Genomic DNA, 26,013 nt, shown 5'->3' on the forward strand with positions numbered 1-26,013 from the left:
GTATAAATGTATTATAGAGGTCACAATTTTTATCCGATTTTGTTCAAACTGGAAATGTAAGTTTATAACACAAAGATCTTGGTTCCTTTCGATATTCACGCATATCGGACCGTAACTTCCTGAATTATGGCCCCTGATTGTACGAAAAATCGCGTTTTTAGCTTGTGGACCCTATAGAAGTCATAATTTTTATCCGATTTAAAAAATCGTATTATTATATCATCGTTACACCCCAAGGACGGCCGAGTTTGAATTTCGTGAAATTCAGCCCAAAATTGACAGACAAAATGGCCGTCCCTCGTACTCAAGTAGCGTAAAAATATGGTATATCAAGGTTCTGGACACTATAGAGGTCACAATTTTTATCCGATTTTGTTGAAACTTGAAATGTAAGTTTATAACACAAAGATCTTGGTTCCTTTCGATAATCGCGCATATGGGACCGTAACATCCTGAATTATGGCCCCTGATTGTATGAAAAATCGTGTTTTTAGCTTGTGGACTTGTGGACTCAAGTAGCGTAAAAATATGGTATATCAAGGTTCTGGACACTATAGAGGTCACAATTTTTATCCGATTTTGTTGAAACTTGAAATGTAAGTTTATAACCCAAAGATCTCGGTTCCTTTCGATATTTACGCATATCGAATTGTAATTTCCTGAATTATAGCCCTTGATTGTAGGAAAAATCACTTTCTTTTTAGCTTGTTCTCTATCCATCTCTCGAAAATGTGGGCGTATCCTGCCTGGCAGTCGCTGGTTGAAAGCAAATGTTATTTTTTTCAAATCTGGTATGACTGAAAGTGTGTGCCCTGTTAAGGCGCTGAAATCATCGCGCTCAGTTTGTTTTATTTCGTTTTCGGATCATTTCGATTTAAAGGTGAAAAAATGAGCTATTCACAACCCATTCAGGCTTTTCATATTTTAAAATATTTCTTCGCAACTTTCATAAACTAGAAGCAATAATCCATACGAAGAGAATGAATGTGAAAATTAGTTTGTAATATGAGCAGTTTCCAAGAAATGGGCAATATTGCATGAGTCACTTTTTACGCTAGTTTGCCTGTAAAAGAGTCAATTATTATTGGATTTTCACAAAAGTGACACCATTTGATGCGTAATGTCAATACGATCATATAGATATCACAAAATGGTTTCTACCTTGTTCAGTTAAGGAGAAATAGACGGTTTTCAACAGGCAACTTTTCAAGGTTTTTTTGGTCCATAAAAGTGTCAATTATTATGTGTGATAACTAATGCCATTTACGATTTCATTCAAGTAATTTAAGATTTTCATTATCACCGGAAGTGGAAATTATTATTCGATTTACATAAAATTTTCACCATGTGATGCCTTATGCCATTTCTGATTTCATAAAACTAATTTAACATTTTCATTATCACCGGAAGTAATGTAATTTTGTCAGGATCACTTACATGTAACAAATGTATACAATGAATTGATATTGCTGGATTTGGTTGATTCTGCGTACATTTTATTTGATGTGTGCAATGCTTATATGCAAACCTGTTTAATGGTTTCATCGGTACCGGAAGTGACATACATGTATGTTCAAGGATAACAGGGCACCGGTGAAACCCGTCATTACTGCGTCGCAGTTCTAGTGATGATTGGTTTACCAAAACAACAATCATCCAACACGTTGGCCGTTTTATTTTCCACTTGAGCATATCTCAGAAACTACTTGTCGGATCGATGATATATCGTTGGTGGTACGGGAAAGTCGACATGACTTAAAGATTAAATCTATTTCGAACATTCTGCGACAATGCGAAATGTCCGAAATCACCGAAGTTGTCGTTTTTTTAAATATTGCCGTAATATTTACAATAATCGGCGGATTTTAACATTTGGTAAATTTTGACATAGCCGGACACAGGGCGAATAGCTACTGTACTTCAGATTTTTTTATTTTCGACGAATCCTCGCTTATATTAGGCGTGAAATTTTGAAAATTAAAATTTTTACAAAAAACTTTTTTATTTATGAATATTTTTTGATGGTATTTTACACAAAATTAAATTGTCATCTGACTTGACCAAAAATGTGAAAATTTTTTGTTTCAGTAATTTGCGTTAGCCGCTATTGGCTAATTTAGTTTTTCGGTCCAAAATTAATTATTTATTGTTCGATTTGTATAAAACAAACTTCATTAGGTTCGTTTTCGAAATGTCACTTTTTTTGTTACCGTTAAAGTTTCCTGTCGGCACCCAAAGTGACATAATTTTACCCAAAACTACAAATTTGACAGTTCGATACCACTTTTTGAAAGTAAATATTATTTTTTTCAAATCTGGTATAACTGAAAGGGTGCACCCATTCAAGACGCACAAAATGTCGGGCTCTTTTTTTTTTTAAATTTCGATTTCATTTTTGGGCTATTTCAATTAAAAGGTGAAAAAAGGTGCAAAATTAAGCGATTTATAACCCATCCAGCGTCTTCATATTTTCAAATATTTCTTTGTAACTTTCATAAACTCGTAACAATAATCCATACGATAAGAATGTATGTGAAATTTAATTTGTAATATGCACAGTTGCCGAGAAATAGGCAATTTTGCATGCGTCACTTTTCGCGTTATTTAGCCTGTGAAAGAGTCAATTCATTCGATTTTCAATTTTTTTTAACATTTGATGCCTAATGCCAGTTTGGATTAGGTCAAACCATTTTAACATTTACAATGTCACCGGAAATGACGTGATTTGGACAAAAACTATATTTTGAGCCTTCAAAAGAGATATTGTTCATTCAAATGGGTCTGATTTGTAATCTTTTTAAAATTATGACATTTGATTCCAATCAACAAATAGATTAAACCCATACGATCATACATTTTCATTATCATTGGAAGTAATGTAATTTTGTCAGGATCAGTTACATGTAACAAATGTATAAAATGAATTGGTATTGCTGGATTTGATTGATTCTGCTTCCATTTTTATATACGCCCACATTGAAATGTGGTCGTATATTGTCGTCGCCCCCATCCGTCGGTCCTTCCGTTTGTCCGTTTGTCCACAATTGCTTGTGGACGCTGTAGAGGCTTAAGTTAATAACCGATTGACTTTAAATTTATACACAGTGTTTAAGGTCATGAAGCAAAGAAGCCTATTGATTTTCAGTGATTTCCGATAATTACTGCCAGAGTTATGGCCCTTGATCACTTCAAAAAATCTTGTGGACGCTCTAGAGGTCAAAGTTAATATCCAATTGACGTTAAATTTATACACAGTGTTTAAGGTCATGAGACGAAGAAGTCTATTCATTTTCAGCGATTTTCGATAATTACTGCCAGAGTTAGGGCCCTTGATCACTTCAAAAAATCTTGTGGACGCTCTAGAGGCCAAACTTAATATCCGATTGACTTTAAATTTATACACAGTGTTTAAGGTCATGAGACGAAGAAGCCTATTGATTTTCAGCGATTTCAGTTAATTACTGCCAGAGTTATGGCCCTTGATCACTTTGAAAAATCTTGTGGATGCTCTAGAGGCTAAAGTTAATATCCGATTGACTTTAAATTTATACACAGTGTTTAAGGTCATGAGACGAAGAAGTCTATTCATTTTCAGCGATTTTCGATAATTACTGCCAGAGTTATGGCCCTTGATCACTTCAAAAAATCTTGTGGACGCTCTAGAGGCCAAACTTAATATCCGATTGACTTTAAATTTATACACAGTGCTTAAGGTCATGAGACGAAGTAGCGATTTACGATAAGTACTGCCAGAGTTATGGCCCTTGATCACTTTGAAAAATCTTTTAGACACTCTAAAGAAATGAAATGAAATGAAATGGGGTTTAATGTCCTACTGTTTTGCTCCGAACTGGGCTAATGAAGACGGGCATACGCCATACAGTGTGCTATGAGGGAAATTTTGCCCGGACAGCGGCACTACGGCCTACTCTTATATCGAATTCCAACTGTCAAGGGATCTTTTACGTGCACGCCAATGTGTACACGGGACCTCGGTTTTTTGTCTCATCCGAATGACTAGACAGCTGTCCTTGTCAGGCCCTCCGTCCTGCATCACTGACAAGGGGGAACCACGCCGGAAAATCGGGATGAACTTTCTTGGCCAATGCAGGGATCGAACACCCTACCTCCAGGCTAGCGAGCCAGCGCCTTACCCACTTAGCCACCGTGATCCCCTGGACACTCTAAAGGCTAAAGTTAATATCTGATTGACTTTAAATTTATACACAGTGTTTAGGGTCATGAGATGAAGTCTATTCATTTTCAGTGATTTTCGATATTTACTGCCAGAGTTATGGCCCTTGATCACTTTGAAAAATCTTGTGGACGCTCTAGAGGCCAAAGTCTATATCCGGTTGACTTTAAATTTATTCCAGTGTTTAAGGTCACGAGACAAAGAAGTCTATTCATTTTCAGTGATTTTCGATAATTACTGTCACAGTTATGGCCCTTGATCACTTTGAAAAATCTTGTGACGCTCTAGAGGCTAAAGTTATCATCCGATTGACTTCAGATTGATACACAGAGTTTAAGAGCTTGAGACGATCAAGTACATTGATTTTCAATGAATTTTTATGACTTGAACAGCTAAATCCATGATATTAAAAACCAAACAAATTCTAATGGTTTTCTGATAATTACTTCATGAGTGTATTATTAGTCTCGGTCACCCAGAACCTCCTAGTCTTCAAGATACAGAGGGTCTGGGAAGGTTGTCAATATTTGACGTAAAGTCCATTGCCCATGCGTAACCGGGAGTTTGGTTTTTAATGTGGTTGATTATCCAGTCTCTTTAGCCAAGTCAACTAAGAGTTGCGCCCCTTCCCACAGTAAATCCCATAATTCTTGCATTAATATAAACAAACATGAATCGTGACGACGAATTAGGATTAATTTTAAAAGCATAGATATGGACCATGAAGAGAGAAATTTTACAATAAAAAATTAAGATATTGAACTCGCATGCAATCAAATGGATTTTTTGAAATGACATTCTTAAATTAATTTCATGGACGTAAACCTCTTGTTTTAAGAGGAGTTACCTCCCTTAGACATTGTTAATGATAATGTGAAAGACCAGATTATCTAGCCAATTTTTCTCAAATGTTGACAACCTGTCCAGACTAATATTCGTAGAATATTTTTCTGGATGATAGAGACTAGTGTATTATAAATGTTTCATTACCGAAAGAAGTAAAAATATGCGACAACACTTGCTGACTGCCCGGACGATTTAGCTGCTGTGGGCGTATGTTTTGTTGCCTGGCAACCTATCTTTTAATTTCGAATTTGTTTTCGAGCTATTTCGATTAAAAGGTGAAAAAAGGTGTAAAATTAAGCTATTTACAACCCATTCCACGTCTTCATTTTTTAAAATATCTCTACATAACTTTCTTAATCTCGTAGCAATAATCCATACGAAGAGAATGTATGTGAAAATTAATTTGTAATATGCGCAGTTGCCGAGAAATAGGCAAGTTTGCATGCGTCATTTTTCACATTATTTTGCCTGTAAAAGAGTCAATTATCATTCGATTTTCAATTTGTTTTTACCATTTGATGCCTAATGCCAATTTGGACTAGGTCAAGCCAATTTAACATTTTTACTATGACTGGAAACGACGTCCTTTGGTCAAAAACTGTATTTTAAGCCATCAAAACAGATATTTTATTCAAATGAATCTGATCTGTAATGTTTTTAACATTATATTTGATTCCAATCAACAAATAGAATTAACCCATACGATTATACAGTACCACAAAAACATTTCTAACTTGAAGGGTTGCAGAGTAATAGATGATTTTCTTCAAGTCACTTTTCAAAGTTTTTTGTCTATAAAAGTGTAAATTATTATTTGATTTTCATAAAATTTTCAGCATGTGATGCCTTATGCCATTTATCATTTCATAGAACTAATTTAACATTTTCATTATCACCGGAAGTAATGTCATTTGGGCAGAAACTGTATTTTTAGCTTTCAAAACAAATATTTTTTTGAAGTGAATTATATTTATTATTCGTTTAACATTATGATATTTGATTCCAATGGACATATAGATTGGATCAATACGATCATATAGATGTCTAAAAATGGCTTCTAGCATCTTCCCTTGTCGAGAAATAACCAATTTTGTCAGGATGACTTTTACAGATTTTTTTCCCCCATTTTAATCTCCCATTAGAAAGTTAGCTAACTTATCGGTAAGTTAGTAACAAATTTTGTCAGGATCACTTTTTTGACATATGTAACACATGGTAACAAATGTATAGATGCAATTGATATTGCTAGATTTGGTTGATTCTGCGCCTATTTGTGCATTGCTTATCTGGAAATCTGTTTAACGGTTTCATTGATACCGGAAGTGACATAAGTTCAAGGATAACGTGGCACCGGAAGTGACATAAGTTCAAGGGTAACGTTGCACCGGTGGCACTGCTTTGCAGTTCTAGTGATGATTGTTTTTACCAAAAAAACAATCATCCAACACATTGGCCGTTTTATTTTCCACTTGAGCATATCTCAAGAAACTACTTGTCTAATAAATCCCATATCTTTGGTTTAAATCTATTTCGAACATTCGGCGACAATGAGAAATTTCTGAAATTACTGAAGTTGTCGGGGGTTTGTTTTTGTCCTTGTCAGGTCCTCCGTCCTGCATCATTGACAAGGGGCAACCACACCGGAAAATCTGGATGAACTTTCTCGCCCAATGCAGGGATCGAACACCCGACCGATAGGCTAGCGAGCCAGCGTCTTACCCACTTAGCCACGTGAATGCCAAACCCTATCGAATGCTTTGCTAATGTCACAATTTTGCAAGAGATGGATAGAGAACAAGCTAAAAACAAAATAAATTTTTTGTACAATCCAGAAGGTTCTGGTTCGAAATGTGCGAATATCGAAAGGGATTGAAATATTTGAAATATAAAGATACATTTTAAGTTTCATCAAAATCGGATAAAAATTGTGACTTCTAGAGGGTCAAAAACCTTGGTATTACATACTTTTACACTATTTGCATTCAAAAAGCGGCCATTTTGTCAAGCAGTTTCGTTCCTATTTTCACGAAATTCGAACTTAACAGTCATTAGGGTGTAACGGTGATACTTTTAAACGTTTTTTTTTTATTTAGAAATCGGGTAAAAATTATGACCTCTAGAAGCACACAAGCTAAAAACGTGATTTTTCGTACAATCAGGGGCCATAATCCAGGAAGTTATGGTCTTATATGCGCAAATATCAGGAGGAACCACGATCTTTGGATTATAAACATACATTTCAAGTTTCATCAAAATTGGATAGAAATTGTGACTTCTAGAGTGTCCACAACCTATCTGCGTACAAAGAGCAGCCATTTTGTCTGGCAATTCCACTCAGATTTTTCCGAAATTCGAACTCAAGCTTCATTAATATGTAAGGATGATATATTTAAACGTTTTTTTTTAAAAATTGAATACAAATTGTGACTTCTAGCAGGTCCACAAGCTAACCAGCGGCTGCCAGGCAGGATACGCCCACATTTTCGAGAGATGGATAGAGAACAAGCTAAAAAGAAAGTGATTTTTCCTATAATCAAGGGCCATAATTCAGGAAATTACAATTCGATATGCGCAAATATTAAAAGGAACCGAGATCTTTGTGTTATAAACTAACATTTAAAGTTTCAACAAAATCGGATAAAAATTGTGACCTCTATAGGGTCCACAACCTTGATATACCATATTTTTACGTTATTTGAGAACGAACGACGCCCATTTTGTCTGTCAATTTTGGGCCGATTTTCACGAAATTCGAACTCGGCTGTCTTTAGGGTGTAATGGTGATATAATAATATGGTTTTTAAAATCAGATAAAAATTATGACCTCTATAGGGTCCACAAGCTAAAAACGCGATTTTGAGTACAATCAGGGGCAATAATTCAGGAAGTTACCGTCCGATATGCGCGATTATCGAAAGGAACCATGATCTTAAGGGTTATAAGCTTACATTTCAAGTTTCAACAAAATCGGATTAAAATTGTGACCTCCATAGGGTCCACAACCTTGATATACCATATTTTTACACTATTTGGGAAAGAGGGCGGCCATTTTGTCTGTCAGTTTTGGGCCGATTTTCACAAAATTCGAACTCAGCCGTCCTTAGGGTGTAACGGTGATATAATGAACGTTTTTTTAAATCGGATAAAAGTTATGACCTCTATAGGGTCCACAAGCTAAAAACGTGATTTTTCGTACAATCAAGGGCCATAATTCAGGAAGTTACGGTCCGATATGCGCGAATATCGAAAGGGACCGAGATCTTTGGGTTATAAACTTACATTTCAAGTTTCAACAAAATCGGATAAAAATTGTGACCTATAGGGTCTACAAGCTAAAAACGTGATTTTTCGTACAAACAGGGTCCATAATCCATGAAGTTTCGATCCGATACATGCCAATATCGAAAGCAGCCGAGATCTTTTGGAGATAAACCTATATGTCAAGTTTCGTCAAAATCGGATAAGAATTGTGACCTGTAGAGTGTCCACAAACAATTGTGGACAGACGGACAGGGGCGATGACAATATACGTCCACATGAAAATGTGGGCGTACAAAAATGCATTTTTTTCGAACAATCAGCCAGGAAGTTACGTTCTGATATGCGTGATTATCGACAGGAATCAAGACCTTTGTGATATAAACATAAATTTAAAGTTTCATCGATATCTGATCAAAATTGTGGCCTCTAGAGGGTCCACAACCTTGATATACCATACTTTTACACTATTTGCGCACAAGGGGCGGCCTTTTTGTCCGGCAGTTGTGGTCTGATTTTCACGGCCTTAAGGTGTAACGGTGATATTTTTAAACGTTTTTTTAAATCAGATAAAAATTGTGACCTCTAGAGGGACTACAAGCTAAAAACACGAATCTTCGTGCAATCAAGGAAGATAATTCAGGAAGTTACAATCCGATATCTGTGAATATTGAAACGAACCAAGATCTTTGGGTTATAACCATGTATTTCAAGTTTCATCAAAATCGGATCAAAATTGACCTCTAGAGGGTTCAAAACCTTGATATACTATATTTTTTTAACACTATTTGCATACTAGGGCGCCCATTTTGTCCGGTAGTTTTGGTCCGATTATCACGGAATTCGAATGGTTTTTTTAATTGGATAATAATTGTGACCTCTAGAGGAACCACAAGCTAAAAATGCGATTTTTCCTACAATCAGGGGCCATAATTCAGGAAGTTATGATCCGATATGCCAAAATATCGAAAGAAACCAAGATCTTTGGGTTATAAACATGCATTTCAAGTTTCATCAAAACCAGATGAAAATTGTGACCTCTTAGAGTGTCCACAAGCGAAAAACATGATTTTTCGTACAATCAGGGTCCATAATCCATGAAGTTATGGTCCAATACATACCAATATTGAAAGGAACCAAGATCTTTGGGAGATAGACCTATAATTCAAGTTTCGTTAAAATCGGATAAAAATTGTGACCTGTAGATTGTCCTCAAACAAATTGTGGACAGACAGAGACGACAACAATATACGTCCACATGAAAATGTGGGCGTTTAAAAATCATATACTGTATGTTTTAGTTTGTTGATGACCCTCCCCAGATAAATGTTACCTGAATAAATTAGTTACATATAATAAATTTACCCCTTAATCTAGCCTTAAACAGCATTATTCCTCAATCAAGTCATGTGACAAACAAGGTTTTTGAAAATAGATTCTTGCAATTAAAATGTTTCGAGACGACTGTTTGATGGATGCATTAGTTTGTATTTTTTTTTTTTTAATCAAAATATACCATGAACCACATGCGGGAAGTCATCTTTAAAATGAAATAATGAACTGTAGTTTATGGTTTATTCATGAGTAAAACAGAGAAATACCATAGAACATCCTACGAAATTATTCAGTATGGTCAATAAATGGGCATACAACTATAACACTTCCATTGTAAACTGTGTAACATGTTCGAAAAACTGTGTTAATTGCGTTGGCCCTTATAATTAAACAATACTAATTTCCAGCTGTTCAATCAAACATTAAGCTAACCGCCAGCCAAACATGTTTTCCTAATCAAACAGACAAGATTGATGGGTTGCCTTTCTGAAAGCGACAGTATTTTATTAACCCTAAGTTTTATTGATATTTGATATTAGTTTTGTTGTAGTATTTACATGTTGGAAAGTATCGCCTGCTCAATGTTATTGACAACTGCAATCAATTACGATTCCCATCTTAATATTACTATGACTTTAATTGGATATTATTACCAAGTTGATAATTTACTTTTTACTGCTGAGGCATGATTATCATTTAGAGTTAATATTTCTAAACTTAAGAAGAACTGCTGAATCACAGGTTTGATTTTTGTTAACTTTCGACTGCTAAAGATGGATTCGTTTTGCCAAACTGAAAACACGGCAAGATGCCAAAGATGAGTACTTTTGTTTGAGATTGAAGGCTGTACTTAATAAAAGAGTTTAGGCATATATACTAAAGTCGTCTAAACTAGCCCAGATAATCAAAAACTATTTTATAAAATCAGCAATAATTATTATCATCATTTGCATTGAATGAGAGTACATATAATTTACCATCTAGCTCTGAGGGGATGGTTGGTCTAGTGCGCCTGAAACCATAAGTGTCATTGAGTCCCGCTGCTTTCCTCCGACTGCTAAAGACCCCTACATGCTAGCCATATGTTAGTCCCAAAATGTTGAATAGATGTTAAACCCAATTACCCTGAGAATTTTTTTCAAATGTGGTTGTATATCGTTGTGCATTCAGCGTCTACAATTGCTTATGGATGCTTTATGGGGCTATAGTTATATTTGATTGTAGAGAATGTACAGTAGACCTGATCAGCGAAAATGAAGAATGTAGAATGGCGAGCACATTATTACACGTGGTTTGTTGATCGGCGACTTACCATGTTGACCTCAAGCTTTTTTATTGTAGTCTGGTGAGATACGGCCAATTATTCGTCTCGTCATCTCTAAACCATCAAGTTTATATGAATGTAGTAGAGTTATTCTTAACTTCTGACACCATGTTTTAAGGGTGACTATGAAGACAGTAGTTGATCAGATCAGGAACTTATATCTCCTTAAAATCATCTTAAACTAAAATTTCATATCTAACTTAAGATAAATGCGTTTCACAAAACGATTTTAAGCATTTTAGATAAAATCCACTAAAATAATATAAGTTAAAATATTATCTTCACTTAAAATAGTGGCCTTTCACAAAACTATTTTAGGGACAATATTAACTAAAATCAATTTAACTTAGGACAGCCATCACCCTCTCCTAACTTAAAATCACATTAACAACCATTGATTAGAGCTACGTTGTTAGATCTATTGCGACATATAGATATATTTGGAATAAGGATAACTATCATTCACAAAAACAATTCTCACTCTTTGTTACTATTTTATATATTACCATTATGATTATACTATTTTCAAATAATTAAACATACAGTATGCAAGAGCTAAATCTGCCAATTGCAGGCCTCTTTCTTTAGACCTGAAATGTTATCTAAATTAGAAATTAATTAACTTATCCAGACCATAATCAACTCTTGATGGCATTGCTAGCCTGCGATATTTACTGGATTATGATCCCATTTGCTGCTCGACTTCCATCCATAATTTAATCATGAAATGGATGATCGAGACTATGTTTTTTATCGTACAGACTTCAGTAATTATGATCAAGGCTAGGCCAAAATTTCAATTGCTTAATTCTCAGTTCACAGTGGGTCAATATAACTGAAATTTTCAGCAAATTGAGGTTACATTATCTAGTTTTTAACTATTATAGTGAGAACTGCCAGCTCTGTATCTTATCTCCCATAATGTATCTTTAATAGAAAAAATAAAAATAAAATAAAAATCTGAACTCACTTCATATCTAGTGCCATGGAAAGAAGAGCACTCTTATCTATTAACAATTATCTTTGTGAAGGTCTACAATGGTTTAAAATTGCCAATTTCTTGGTATAAGAAGGCCCACAGGCCTATACTACTAGAAGTGTCACATGCAAGGTATTTACTCATATGGTTTTGGGGTTATGATAATTGGGCTATACTATATACCGGAAAACAAACAAACACAGGAAAACACCATGTTATACTGAATACTGGAAAACACCGGAAAAACACTAAATACCGGAAAACACACTAAATACTGGAAAACATCCTAAATCCTACAATCAAGGGCCATAATTTAGGAAATTACAATTCGATATGCGCAAATATCGAGATCTTTGGGTTATAAACTTACATTTCAAGTTTCAACAAAATCGGATCAAAATAAAAAACGCGTTTGTTCGAACAATCAGGGGCCATAATCCATGAAGTTATGGTCCGATACATGCCAATATCGAAAGGAACCGAGATCTTAGGGAGATAAAGCTATATTTCAAGTTTCGTTGAAATCGGATAAAAATTGTGACCTGTAGAGTGTCCACAAACAAATTGTGGACGGATGGACGGACAAACAGGGGCGACGACAATATACGTCCACATGAAAATGTGGGCGTATAAAAAAGAACTACTTTATTCATTTTTAACAATTACAGATATTAACAAAGAATAACCCGATACATAAAAAAACTTCTTTATTAATACTTAACCCTTGTCGGTGAATGTGGGGTCTCCGTGGACCCCATGCACATGTTTTATAGTGTTTTGTTAAAACTATTGGGCACTGCTTTCTGAAATTTAGTGACTTTGTCTCCTATACATTTTTGGTATTCATCTTCTTCTCACATGCAGACTTCTGTTACATGCAAATCAGGCCTAACTTACAACTCACAGTAGGGATTTTCCTAATGTGTTTGCTGCCTGATACCATATTGCGTATGCCAGATTGTTATACGCCCACATTTTCATGAGGACGTATTATGCCGTCACCCCTGTCCGTCCTGACGTGCGTCTGTCCGTCCGTCCACAATTGTTTGTGGACACTCTACAGGTCACAATTCTTATCCGATTTTGACGAAACTTGAAATATAGGTTTATCTCCAAAAGATCTCGGCTGCTGTTGATACTGGCATGTATCGGATCGAAACTTCATGGCTTATGGCCCCTGTTTGTACGAAAAATCATGTTTTTAGCTTGTGGACCCTATAGAGGTCATAACTTTTATCCGATTTAAAAAAACGTTCATTATATCACCGTTACACCCTAAGGACGGCTGAGTTGTAAAAATATGGTATATCAAGGTTGTGGACCCTATAGAGGTCACAATTTTTATCCGATTTTGTTGAAACTTGAAATGTAAGTTTATAACCCAAAGATCTTGGTTTCTTTCGATATTCGCGCATATCTGACCATAACTTCCTGAATTATGGCCCCTGATTGTACGAAAAATTGTGTTTTTAGCTTGTGGACCCTATAGAGGTCATAATTTTTATCCAATTTAAAAAAAAGTATTATTATATCACCGTTACACCCTAAGGACGACTTCGTTCGAATTTCGTGAAAATCGGATAAAAATTGACAGACAAAATGGCCACCATTCGTTCTCAACTAGCGTAAAAATATGGTATATCAAGGTTGTGGACCCTATAGAGGTCACAATTTTTATCCGATTTTGTTGAAACTTGAAATGTAAGTTTATAACCCAAAGATCTCGGATCCTTTCGATATTCGCGCATATCAGACCGTAACTTCCTGAATTATGGCCCCTGATTGTACGAAAAATCGCGTTTTTATCCGATTTAAAAAAACGTATTATTATATCACCGTTGCACCCTAAGGACGACTGAGTTCATATTTCGTGAAAATCGGCCCAAAATTGTCAGACAAAATGGTCGCCGTTCATTCTCAAATGGCGTAAAAATATGGTATATCAAGGTTGTGGACCCTATAGAGGTCACAATTTTTATCTGATTTTGTTGAAACTTGAAATGTAAGTTTATAACACAAAGATCTCAGTTCCTTTCAATATTCGCGCATATCGAATTGTAATTTCCTGAATTATGGCCATTGATTGTAGGAAAAATCACTTTCTTGTTAGCTTGTTCTCTATCCATCTCTCGAAAATGTGGGCGTATCCTGCCTGGCAGCCGCTGGTTCTCTCTCTTAACACCTGCATGTTACAAATACCAAAAATTAAATGTTGAATTCCAAATATTCAATGGTTTTTGCATCAAGCGGGAATAGCCATTTAACATCTTTATCACATAGTACACAAAGTAGCAATTTTGTGAGAATTATTAAATCTTTTTCCAAATGTCACTAAAATGTTTTTGCATAATAATTTAGTTGTTTTTATACGCCAACATTTTCATGTGGACGTATATTGTCGTCGCCCCTGTCCGTCCGTCTGTCCACAATTGTTTGTGGACACTCTACAGGTCACAATTCTTATCCGATTTTGACGAAACTTGAAATATAGGTTTATCTCCAAAAGATCTCGGCTGCTTTCGATATTGGCATGTATCGGATTGAAACTTCATGGATTATGGCCCATGTTTGTGAACACTCTACAGGTCACAATTCTTATCCGATTTTGGTGAAACTTGAAATATAGGTTTATCTCCAAAAGATCTCGGCTGCTGTTGATACTGGCATGTATCGGATCGAAACTTCATGGCTTATGGCCCCTGTTTGTACGAAAAATCATGTTTTTAGCTTGTGGACCCTATAGAGGTCACAATTTTTATCTGATTTTGTTGAAACTTGAAATGTAAGTTTATAACCCAAAGATCTTGATTCCTTTCGATATCCGCGCATATCGGACCGTAACTTCCTGAATTAGCCTGATAGTACAAAAAATCGCGTTTTTAGCTTGTGGACCCTATAGAGGTCATAATTTTATCCGATTTTGGCCGATTTTCATGAAATTCGAACTCAGTCGTCCTTAGGGTGTAACGGTGATATAATAATATGATTTTTTAAATCGGATAATAATTATGACCTCTATAGGGTCCACAAGCTAAAATGGTGATTTTTCGTACAATCAGGGGCCATAATTCAGGAAGTTACAGTCCGATATGCGCGAATATCAAAAGGAACTGAGATCTTTGGGTTATAAACTTACATTTCAAGTTTCAACAAAATTGGATAAAAATTGTGACCTCCATTGAGTCCACCATGTTGATATACCATATTTTTACGCTATTTGAGAACGACCGGTGGCCATTTTGTTTGTCAGTTTTGGGCCGATTTTCACGAAATTCGAACTCAACCGTCCTTAGGGTTTAACGTTGAAATAATAAAACGTTTTTTTTAAATCGGATAAAAATTATGACCTCTATAGGGTCCACAAGCTAAAAACGCGATTTGTCATACAATAAGGGGCCATAATTCATGAAGTTGTATACGGTCCGATATGCGCGAATATCGAAAGGAACCGAGATCTTTCTGTTATAAACTTACATTTCAAGTTTCAACAAAATCGGATAAAAATTGTGACCTCTATAGGTTCCACATTCTTGATATACCATATTTTTACGCTATTTGAAAACGAAGGGCGGCCATGTTGTCTGTCAGTTTTGGGCCGATTTTCACAAAATTCGAACTCAGCCGTCCTTAGGGTGTAACGGTGATATATTAACACAGTTTTTTAAATCAGATAAAAATTATGACCTCTATAGGGTCCACAAGCCAAAAAACATGTTTTTGCGTACAATCAGGGGCCATAATTCATGAAGTTACGGTCCGATATGCATGAATATCCAAATGAACCAAGATCTTTGTGTTATAAACTTACATTTAAAGTTTCAACAAAATCGGATAAAAATTGTGACCTCTATAGGGTCCACAACCTTGATATACCATATTTTTACGCTATTTGAGAACGAGCGGCGGCCATTTTGTTTGTCAGTTTTGGGCCGATTTTCACGAAATTCAAACTCAGCTGTTCTTAGGGTGTAACGGTGATATAATAATACGTTTTTCACGGATTTCGAACTCAACCGTCCTTAGGGTTTAACGGTGATATAATAAAACGTTTTTTTTTAAGTTGGATAAAAATTATGACCTCTATAGGGTCCACAAGCTAAAAACGCGATTTGTCATACAATAAGGGGCCATAATTCATGAGGGCGCGTCCATTCATGAAGTTGTATACGGTCCGATATGCGCGAATATCGAAAGGAACCGAGATCTTTGCGTTATAAACTTACATTTCAAGTTTCAACAAAATCGGATACACCCTAAGAACAGCTGAGTTTGAATTTCGTGAAAATCGGCCCAAAATTGACAGACAAAATGGCCGCCGTTCGTTCTCAAATAGTGTAAAAATATGGTATATCAAGGTTGTGGACCCTATAGAGGTCACAATTTTTATCCGATTTTGTTGAAACTTGAAATGTAAGTTTATAACCCAAAGATCTCGGTTCCTTTCGATATTCGCGCATATCGGACCATAACTTTCTGAATTATGGCCCCTGATTCTACGAAAAATCGCGTTTTTAGCTTGTGGACCCTATAGAGGTCATAATTTTTATCCGATTTTAAAAACCGTATTATTATATCACTGTTACACCCTAAGGACGGCTGAGTTCAAATTTCGTGAAAATCGGCCCAAAATTGACAGATAAAATGGCCGCCGTTCGTTCTCAAACAGCGTAAAAATATGGTATATCAAGGTTGTGGATCATATAGAGGTCACAATTTTTTTCCGATTTTGTTGAAACTTGAAATGTAAGTTTATAACCCAAAGATCTTGGTTCCTTTCAATATTCGCGCATATCGAATTGTAATTTCCTGAATTATGGCCATTGATTGTAGGAAAAATCACTTTCTTTTTAGCTTGTTCTCTATCCATCTCTCGAAAATGTGAGCGTATCCTGCCTGGCAGCCGCTCGTTTAACTTCATTAAACTGGCTGCCCTTCATCCTCAAATAGCGTAAAAATATGGTATATCAAGGTTGTGGACCCTATAGAGGTTACAATTTTTATCCGATTTTGTTGAAACTTGAAATGTAAGTTTATAACCCAAAGATCTTGGTTCCTTTTGATATTCGCGCATATCGGACCGTAACTTACTGAATTATGGCCCCTGATTGTACGAAAAATCGCGTTTTTAGCTTGTGGACCCTATAGAGGTCATAATTTTTTATCCAATTTAAAAAAATGTATTATTATATCACCGTTACACCCTAATGACGACTGAGTTCGAATTGCGTGAAAATCGGCCCAAAACTGACAGACAAAATGGCCGCCCCTCGTTCTCAAATTAGGTAAAAATATGGTATATCAAGGTTGTGGACCCTATAGAGGTCACAATTTTTATCTGATTTTGTTGAAACTTGAAATGTAAGTTTATAACTCAAAGATCTTGGTTCCTTTTCGATATTTGCGCATATCGAATTGTAATTTCCTGAATTTCGGCCCTTGATTGTAGGAAAAATCACTTTCGTTTTAGCTTGTTTTCTATCCATCTCTCGAAAATGTGGGCGTATCCTGCCTGGCAGCCGCTGGTTTTAAATCGGATAAAAATTATGACCTCTATAGGGTCCACAAGCTAAATACGCGATTTTTTGTACTATCAGGCTAATTCAGGAAGTTACGGTCCGATATGCGCGAATATCGAAAGGAATCAAGATCTTTGGGTTATAAACTTACATTTCAAGTTTCAACAAAATCGGTTAAAAATTGTGACCTCTATAGGTTCCACAACCTTGATATACCATATTTTTACGCTATTTGAGAACGAAGGGCGGCCATGTTGTCTGTCAGTTTTGGGCCGATTTTCACGAAATTCGAACTCATCCGTCCTTAGGTGTAACGGTGATATATTAACACAGTTTTTTAAATCATATAAAAATTATGACCTCTATAGGGTCCACAAGCCAAAAAACGTGTTTTTGCGTACAATCAGGGGCTATAATTCATGAAGTTACGGTCCGATATGCGCGAATATCGAAAAGAACTAAGATCTTTGAGTTATAAACTTACATTTCAAGTTTCAACAAAATCGGATAAAAATTGTGACCTCTATAGGGTCCACAACCTTGATATACCATATTTTACGCAATTTGAGAACGAGGGGCGGCCATTTTGTTTGTCAGTTTTGGGTCGATTTTCACGAAATTCGAACTCAACCGTCCTTAGGGTTTAACGGTGATATAATAATACGTTTTTTTTAAATCGGATAAAAATTATGACCTCTATAGGGTCCACAAGCCAAAAAACGCGTTTTTGCGTTACACTCAGGGGTCATAATTCAGGAAGTTACGGTCCGATATGCGCGAATATCGAAAGGAACCGATATCTTTGGGTTATAAACTTACATTTCAAGTTTCAACAAAATCGGATGATAGTCGTGACCTCTACAGTGTTCACAAGCCAAAAACGTGATTTTTCGTACAATCAGGGGCCATAATCCATGAAGTTATGGTCCGATAGATGCCAATATCGGAAGGAACCGTGATCTTAGGGTGATAAACCTATATTTCAAGTTTCATTGAAATCGGATAAAAATTGTGACCTGTAGACTGTTTACAAACAGGGGCGACGACAATATACGTCCACATGAAAATGTGGGCGTATAAAAAGTAATATATTTTATTTATTTATTTATACACGTATACGGTATATCTAATAATGTTACAAACAAAACAGTTTTTCTTACAATCTAAAAAAGGAATTAGGGGGGCTATGATTATGAAGAAACCTTAAAGTAATGAATGATATACCCCCCAAAAAAACGTAGGCCTAAAGTAAACATGACTAGGCCTATATAGGCCTGTATAATTAGAAAATAGTAGATTCTAGACTAGCTGCACAGTTTTTATTAGGTTCGACAAAATATTATATTAAATGAAAACAAATTGGGTTTTATAATACATGTTCCAGGACGCATTCTCACTTTAGAAAAAATCAATAAAAAAATTAATGCAAACACAATAGAAACGTTCGATTTTTCTACTTTGTATACTATGCTTCAACATGCAGATCTTAAGATAATTTAGATTGGTTTGTAGATAAAGCCTTTAATTGGAGCTTTCGGGAAAGGCAGAAACTTGATGGCCATTTATGCAGAAGATGCTAAATGGATTATAAAACGTCGCAATGCCGACACTGTAGTTTTTGATAAAGACAAATTTCAAAATATCATACATTTCCTCATTGATAATGCCATATTTGAGGTTGGGGATCAGATAATGCAACAAACCATTGGTTTGCCAATGGGAACTGACCCCGCCCCATTTATGGCAAATGCACATTTATATAAATACGAATTCGACTTTCAAGACCATAAAAGAAAAACAGATTACAAAGTAGCTAAAAGTCTAAACTATACCTTCCGATACATTGATGACATAACACCTATCAATGATAACGGAAATTTCAACAAATATAAAAGTGAAATATATATATCCTCCTGAACTAATATTAAATAAAGAAAATTCCGGCAAATCAATGCATCTGTTCTTGACCTGAACATCAATATAATTAACAATAAATTTAATGTCCGTATTTTCGACAAAACGGACACATTTGGTTTTGAAGTAGTAAAATACCCGTCAATCTATAGTAACATACCAGATACCACGCTATATAGTGTTTTCTATTCACAGGCATTACGATTTTTGACAATATGTAACAATAAAAAACTATTTCTCTCCCGAATAAAATCTCTTTACTTTAAATGCACTGCCAAAGGCGCTACACAATTACGCATTTTAAAAGAAGTTTTAAAACTTCCATTACTTCAACATACCAAGTTTGACATTTCTTGTAAGTATATAACCGACTACATACTGGATAATGATCAAATTTAAATTTTATTTTAGATTTTCTGTAGTTACCTAACCCTGTCTGAATTACCCCCCTTAATGTTATGCCTTTATAAATACACTTACATAGTACGATTTCTTCAACATACCTGTTTTGCATTTCTTGTGTGGGGTATTATATTAATATATTATATATTGTACAATTACATAACTTAATAATTCCAATTAGTCACTAAAACTTATGGTTTTTAAGCTTTTAACGTTATTTTATCTGGATTATCGCCCTTATTGTGATTTTTTATCACCTTCTAAGATATTACGTCATTCTCAGTCACCAGACGGCTATGGGGCGCCATTTGTAAAATAATTATTTAATTTTTTTTATAGCAAAAAACATTAGATTTAACTCCGAATATATATATATTTAGATAAATATTAGAACAAAAATGGCATATATGTAAATATCAAAAAATATTGTAGCTAAAAGTCGAGTTTTTGGTCTATGAAAAACTTTAAATGTTATATCTTGATTTCACATCGCTTAGTTAAATATATAGCTAAATGTGCTGTTTTTCGTAGGTATAAATACTAAATCACTGAAAAATCTAAAGTTAAATATTTAGCTAAATTTTAAAACATTTAGCTAAATTTTAAAACATTTAGCTAAATTTTAAAACATTTAGCTAAATTTTAAAACATTTAGCTAAATTTTAAAACATTTAGCTAAATATATAAACATTTAGCTAAATATATAAACATTTAGCTAAATATATAAACATTTAGCTAAAAATATAAACATTTAGCTAAATATATAAACATTTAGCTAAATATATAAACATTTAACTAAATATATATATTTAGTTGAATATATAAACAGTTAACTAAATATATAAATATCATGCTAAATATATATGTTTAGCTAAATGTATAATTATTTAACTAAATATATATTTGTGGTCCCGCCTATAATTCTATTATCGTAAGCGACACAAAAAACTGCGCATAAAATGATGACGTGTACCCGACACGTGAGCCTTGGCACAATAGGCCTACTAGCAATTAGAAATGGAAGCTGACCACGAACTTGCATTATTTACGAATTGCGGGTGTAAGAACTAAGCTGAGCGTTCAGGTACCAGATAGTACTGTGTTGTGCAGTCAATGGAAAGTTGTACACAACGTCATCGTTTAGTGTGTGTGGGGATCACGTGGGTAAGACGCTAGCTCACTAGCCTGGAGGTCGGGTGTTCGATCCCTGCATTGGCCGAGAAAGTTCATCCAGATTTTCCGGCGTGGTTCTCCCTTGTCAGTGATGCAGGACGGAGGGGCTGACAAGGAAAGCTGTCTAGTCGTTCGGATGGGACGAAAAACGGAGGTCCCGTGTACACATTGGCGTGCACGTAAAAGATCCCTTGGCAGTTGGAATTCGATATAAGAGTAGGCCGTAGTGCCGCTGTCCGGGCAAAATTTCCCTCATAGCACACTGTATGGCGTATGTCCGTCTTCATTAGTCCAGGTTAGGAGCAGAAAAGTAGGACGTTAAACTCCATTTCAATTCATTTCATTTCATTTCGTTTAGTGTGAAGTCGCTTACAACAATAATTATTTTACAAACGGCGTGGTACGGTTGCGCTTTGTAAATTTAACTATATGTTTAGTTAAATATATAATTATTTAGCTAAATATATAATTATTTAGTTAAATATATAAATATTTAGCTAAATATATAAATATTTAGCTAAATATATATTAAATATATATTATTTAGCTAAATATATATTATTTAGCTAAATATATATTATTTAGCTAAATATATATTATTTAGCTAAATATATATTATTTAGCTAAATATATATTATTTAGCTAAATATATATTATTTAGCTAAATATACAAATGTTTAACTAAATATATAAATGTTTAACTAAATATATATTTAGCTAAATGTTTAAACATTTAACTAAATATTTATATATCATCAAATCTCTTGTTTTGGTCTTAATATTCAATGCTAAATGTTAAATATGAAAATAGAGACAAATCAAGAAATATTTATATATATTATGTTAAATATTGAGTTTTTGTTGTATTTTTAGTTTAAATATTAAAAGTGAAAAATTTGCACAAAAGTCGAGATTTAACTATATATATAAATTTAAATTAAATCTAGTGTTTTTTGCTATATAAAAAGCTAAATAATAAATTTACAAACGGCGCCCCATAGACGGCTGTCCCTCGAGACAGTCTACATTTCCTATTTGCTTCTTTGTATTTAGTTGTGTTTTTGTTTTTGTGACGATGAAACATGTACCCTATATGTATTGAATACTGAAGCGTTTCTTGATTGAATTTAGAGTTTAGACTGCTTTTTTATACATTTCACCGATGTGGTTACTTGTATAGTTGAATTTTGCTACATATGCTTACATTCGTATTTCTTGTAGCATATTACACAATGGGTTCTTTGGGTTGTATTCCTAATTGTTTTCAAATTTGACCTTGAGTGAAGTATGTGTCACTACAGACCCGGGACTGTACAGCGCAGTGGACGCTTACGGCTAGCCCCCGGATCCATTCACTTTTTTTAAATATCTGTATGTTTGTGTTTTCCTGAGTATGATGTCCTGTCTGTGTATTGGTTTTTGTGTAAATTTTGTGTGGTGCAATCCCCCTGCACTTACTATTATGTGTTATTAGTTATTGTTGTTAGGCCTGTGTACGGTAAAATTAATCGTAATCGTATTGATACAAAATAATCGTATTGATACAAAATAGCAGAGTAGGCTACTCTTTATATAGTTGTAACAGTGTTGATTTATCCACTGGTTCACTATTTAAAGCGGAAATTTCAAATTTTTAAGTTATATTTTTAAAATTTATTAAAATAAAGCCTTAAAATAGATGGTATCCATAAACAGTCCTACCTTGTTAAAGAATAATCCTATTAATCCTATAATTCACTATTGCCAGCTGAGAAATTGGCAAAAATATCATTTTCAACTTCAAATTCCAACGTTGAGGAAATGGCTGACCATTGTTTTCAATAGGAAAACAAGGGAGGTAATTGTGTTGTTATTTCCTGTGTAAATGAGTTTTAAGTGTGAGAATGACACCTATGATCCTATAATAGTGAGTTGATAACCTATTGAGCAAAAGACATAGAAATAATTATGTTTTGACTTTCTTAGAAAATATGAAATTATTTTGTGTTAAAATCCCTTAAAATCCTCCACCTTAGGGCCGAACAACTAACACAATATATGTGATACGTTTTCAAACAACTTAAACCCGTCAGTCTTCATCTGGAAATGGAGATGGGTGTCCCAAGCTGTATATATTATGCGATGTCTGGATAAAACCAGACCTTTATTTTATAAAAATAATGTGTAGGTGAAATTTACCTTTCGTTATGAAGTACAGCACATGGGTAATTCATTGTATAGATATCTAAAGGAACAAAAATCGATCATCAGGACACTCAACAAAAAAAATTAAGCCGAAATCTTAAAAGGGTTACGTGTCCGGATAAGCAGTTTTGACGTTCACGTCCAAACGATTCAATATTTTGAGCTGAAATTTTGAGACAAGATAAATGCAGCATTCCTCTATATTTTGGCACTTAAATTTCATACGTACTCAGACTTTTATTTTTAAGACTATGTTCAAATCGGAAAAATCTCTTTAACAAAAAAAACCCAGTGGGATCAAACACGTCTATCGATATGCCTACCATTCAAGTCAAGAATAAACCAATGCCCAACTCACACATTTGCACCACTGAGACAATTCCTGGAAACTAACCTGTGGAACAAGTCAAGATTAACAATGGGGGATAACTCTATAAAATATATCAGATGAAGATCACCGAATGTTCTCCCACAGACTTCAATGGTCATTCGTGTCTTATTTTTGCAGGTCCAAATCTTTTCCCAAAGTGCGTTGGACCAAACGCACTCCATCAACGATATAGGAAAACAATTGATAATGTCTTGCTCCAAACTTTTAATGAGGTTGACCATGGAAATTTGAACATAACATAACAATAACAAACATTTAAAGTAGCTAAGTCTCTAACTCAATATCATCAAAATTCTTCGACATTGAAAACACGAATAATTTGACAATTCAAATCAACATTGGTCTTGTGATCTTACAGGGAAAAGATGTATGGAAGGGTATCGCTGCCAATATTAAATGCTTTGCGACAATGTCGTTTCCATTGATTATATGTAAAAAATAAAATGTACAAAAGTCCTAATACCGATAATGATAAAGTCAAGATACCTCTTAGGCAAGAGTTAAAGGAGCTAAATCGCTAATATTTTGGACCTAGAAATTGACACAAATGCGTCGCAACGCATATAATAATGTAATATAAATGTATGTAAACTGATTTACATTCATTCGTTTCCGTTTATACTCTAATTTCAATTCAGTTATGTTCCGCGAAATACGCCAGAAGTCTCTAGGGTCTGGTTATTCCAATCTGCACCGATAGTATTTATTGTGCATATTCTCCCGATAAGACATGGTGTCACCGTTTGACATGACTTGTGGGATATGTCTAGCCTCGTTCTTCGAGTCCATTGTTACAAATGGCGCTGAAACGCATTATGGTACACGATTCGTGTACCAATGGCAAAATGTTTATTTTGTCTGAAATATTGGATATCAGAAGCCCATCTTTTACCGGTAAGATCACAACATCAATGTTGATTTAAATTGACGAATAATTCGTGCTTTCAATGTCGAAGATTTTGGATGATACTGAGTTAGAGACATAGCTACTTTAAATGTAAAACGTCAAATGTTAAGTGTTAAATGACAAATCTTTTGTGGGAAAATGCTTTTTTTGACGTGTCTACATTTTACATTTCTCTCATTACATTTTACATTTGCACTCCACCACATCAAATTTGCCCTTTACGCTTTCTACATAGCATCTTTCGAACAGCATCAACTTTCATATGAAAATGTAGGATATCACGTGACTTATTAACATATACGGAAACCCGGCAGACTATAAACCAGCACACTAAGGATGAATGTGCCAGGAAATAATTGATAGATTCAAAGAGCCAAAGAAACATACTTTCCAGTAATTTATAACACGATAACTGGAATTTCATATTAATACCCGTATTTTGATATCCCCCCCACTCTTTCCGGTCTCTCTATAAAAAGAGTTGAGTACAGCCTAATTAAATTTGATCCATTAAAAAAAAACAATATATAAGCATTGTACCCAAAAAATAAATAATATATTTAAAGAGAGGAATGACTATACATTTTTTAGTATGGACATACAGAATATTTTTGATTAAGCACCATATCTTTAGTTTAGTTTAGTTTAGCCCCCCCCCCCACACACACACCTCCCTTCCTACACTTAACTTTAATCTTATAGAAAATTATTTGCATATTTGAAAAGAGCAATGGTATCTGGAATTTCGTATTTAGACTAGTATTTTTACTTGAATACCCCTTTAATAGTGTGATATTTAATGGATTTGAATTATGAAAATATGATTGTACCAGAAAACTATTTACATATTTACAAAAAAATGAACGTGCTTTTCACTAATATGTAACATGATACCTGGAATTTCGTATTTGGACATTGCACAGACCCCAATCACCCCCACCCCGTAATTATGGTAAAGTACCATCCAAATTTTCAAGTTTAGTAAATTTTCATTGTTTGCTAGGCTGATTTCCTGTTATAGTGTTGTGAATATCCTTGTTCTGGCTTATAGTGTGCCAGGTTTCCGTATATGTTAATAAGTCACGTGATATCCTACATTTGCATAATATAACGTTGATGCTGTGCGAAAGATGCTACGTAGAAAGCGTGAAATAAATGGGATGTGTCAGAGCCCAAATGTAAGATGCAATGAGAGAAATGTAAAATGTAGACACGTCAAGGCATTTTCCCACAAAACATTTATCATTTAACACTTAACAATATCCAATATTCAAGACAAAAAAAACATTTTGTCTTTGGTACACGAATCGTGTACCATAATGCGTTTCGGTGCCATTTGGAATAAGGGGCTCAAAGAACGAGGCTAGACATATTCCACAAGTCATGTCAAATGGTGATGCTATATTCTTATCTGGAGAGCATGCGCAATAAATACCGTCGGTTTAGACTGGAATAACCAGACGCTAAAGATTGTCTTCAATTGACATTTCTGGCGTATTTCGTCGAACATAACTGATTAGAAATTAGAGTAAAAACAGAAACGATTGAATGTAAATCAGTTTATATACATTTATATTACATTATTATAT

Source organism: Patella vulgata, chromosome 8 (assembly GCF_932274485.2).
Source record: "Patella vulgata chromosome 8, xgPatVulg1.2, whole genome shotgun sequence".
Classification (NCBI taxonomy): Eukaryota; Metazoa; Mollusca; class Gastropoda; family Patellidae; genus Patella; species Patella vulgata.